This window comes from Colobus angolensis, unplaced genomic scaffold (genome assembly GCF_000951035.1).
Source record: "Colobus angolensis palliatus isolate OR3802 unplaced genomic scaffold, Cang.pa_1.0 Scaffold209, whole genome shotgun sequence".
In the NCBI taxonomy this organism is placed as follows: Eukaryota; Metazoa; Chordata; class Mammalia; order Primates; family Cercopithecidae; genus Colobus; species Colobus angolensis.
The window spans coordinates 274,493-277,101 of NW_012115255.1; positions in this window are offsets into that span (position 1 = coordinate 274,493).

Sequence of the window (2,609 nt, forward strand, 5' to 3'; positions counted from 1 at the left end):
GGGTTGGGGTCTCCATCTCCCCAGACAGCACTCGAGTGTCTTGAGGTTTCAGATTCTTCCTCTCCGGGCACTTGGGCCTCCTCAGGACCAAACATCAGAACCAGCCAACTGCAAACTACAAGAACATTCAAATTCATCTTTAGTAGAAAAAACAAAAGCAATTGGAATAATTTTCCAACACGACTCCGTGGTTAAGCCGTTAGATACTCCAGCCAACAGACTGAGTCACTTTAAAATTCACACCAATTAAAATGGTTGTGAGAGTTGCAGAGCTTTACCGCTAAACCTTCAAATAATTGAAGCTTTCTGCTCCACTTGCTTACAAACTAGGGTTGGGGATAACTTTCACTCCAAAGTAGTAACCTTCTAAATCCAGTTTAGATGTGAGGCTCCCACTGACACAGGAAGAGACAGTGGCCCTTGATTATTCTCCTGTGTTCAGATACTTCGTCATTTTTTTGTGTGTCCTGATCATCACTTCTGCTTTTCCAATTCAAACTAAAGGGAGTTTAGTTCTGTTTTGGAGAAGCTGTGGTTAGTGGTTTCTTTTCATGGCTTGCTTAATCTCTTATATCTGGCGCTTATATTTACCCAAATAGATTTTTCTTTAGTACGGCGGTGCCATAACCCAGGGCTTCTCCCTCCATATCTGCTCCCCAGGAGGCCCCCTAGGAATGGGCGCTGGAGATCCAGCCCCTCTCCGTGTGCCGTTTTCTTTGAGTCCAAGGTAGGTTTGGCTCAGAGAAGAAAACAGGCCTCCAGGTTAGGTGCCTCTGACTGCTTGCTTGTGAAATGTTTAATGATAGGGCGCCTTCCAAACTAATTTTACACATTGATAGTTGTAGCCTGAAGTATCACTGCAGTCATAAGAACAAGAAACACTCCCATCAAGTAGATAGGCAGAAAAAAGCCATAAAAGTTTAATAAAGTGCAAATAAAATGGTGTTGTAAGAATGTACAGTGGGAAATGCTCTCAGTCCAGCCAGATCAGCTGTGGCGTCCTCCTGTAAATACATTTAGCTATGTGTGGCCCTGATCACAATCACTATTGTGAATTGCGCTCCAGAATGTTCTTGGGGGCCGATGCCTGGACTGTGCCAGCAGATGAGTCTGATTTGACGTCACGGTGGTGATGTGCTTAGTGCGGCCAGTTGGGCTGAAGGGTGGCCACCTGTGCACTCGCCACGTGCAGCCGTTATTCTGGTGATGGAGCTGCACGGGGCGTGGCTTGTCCACCTGGGCTACTTAAAGTACTGGGAACACAACCGCGGGTGGGTGCCTCCTGACATGGCGGCTGTCTTTTTTATCCAGTGCCCTCTGGCACTGCAGACTCTGAGTCCACGGGGAGACACCGGAGGGCTCTGCTGGGCCATGGAGGTCTCCGAGCAGGTGGTCGCTCATTGCTTGTGAAGTGTTCCATGGCCTGTGAGTTTATTCCCCGGGTCTGTGTGGGTGAGGTTAACCAGTTTACAGCTGGGCACTTACCCCTTACACAGCTGACACTAGTTAAAGTGGAATCTATATTAGTTCACACGGGAGTGTGTGAGGAGCTGGGAGGGTGGGGGAGGTGTGGCCCTAGCGCTAGAGTCCGGGCTCCTGACATTCTGCATCTTCCTGTTAGGCCGTCAGGGCCGCTGTGGGTCCTGAAGACAGTGGGTGCCATATGGACCAGGGGATGCAGAAGCTTCTAGAGGCTGTGTGGGGCAAGGAGAAGGTCGCTTCCACAGAGCCAGCCCTGCCGACACCTCGACGTTAGCTGGTGGGACCTGTTTTGGACTCCAGCTTCCAGAAATGTGAGAAAATAAGTCAGTGTTTAGGGTGCTAAATTTGGGGTGATTTAGTGGAGAAATAGAAAACTAGCCCACAAAGGTGCACGCATTGAAATGTGCTCTGTCCAGGTGTTCACAGTGGCATGAGGGGGATGGCATCAGGATCTGGGAACTGTGCAGTTTTACTGAAGGAAAGGGGTCACCATGCCTTTCCTCATGTAACTGAAGGTATGCATGCCTGCCACACCGCCCAGGGGACAGGGACTAGAATTCTGACTTTATTTCTTATGGGAACCAAGCCACAGAACACAGTGAGGGCTGAAATGAGCTTCCTACAGCCTGAACTGGGAAGAGGAATCGCAAGTAGCTTGTTTTTTTCTACACAGACCTGTCCTTTTGGGTTTTGTTAAGTTCTGGAAAAAGGGAGAAGCCAGGCACACCTCGGTGAGGGACAGTGTTTCTGGAGGTGGCGCGGCTTCAGCCTTAATGTGGCCGTGTGGTTGGGAGGCTCAGAAACTGCCCTCCAAGGGCACTCATCTGTTCCTTATTGCACTAATACCTCGTTTACAGAAATCCACAGAATTTACAGTGCAGGAGGGTTCTGGTCTGGATGGGTTTGTGTGGACCGAGTGATAGTCTTTTAACTTTGTTGCATAAAAGCAAACAAAGTATGTCTTGAGGTTCTAAAAATCCAAGTAGTAGTCATGGCTGTAAACTCATACATGGGGCTTTGGGATGGAGTGAAAACCACCGCCACCTGGCGTGGACGCTGCGTGGTATTTTTAGCGTGGTGGCCTGCTTGTGCCTTGAGCTCCATCTGCAGTGTGAGCAACAGCTGTG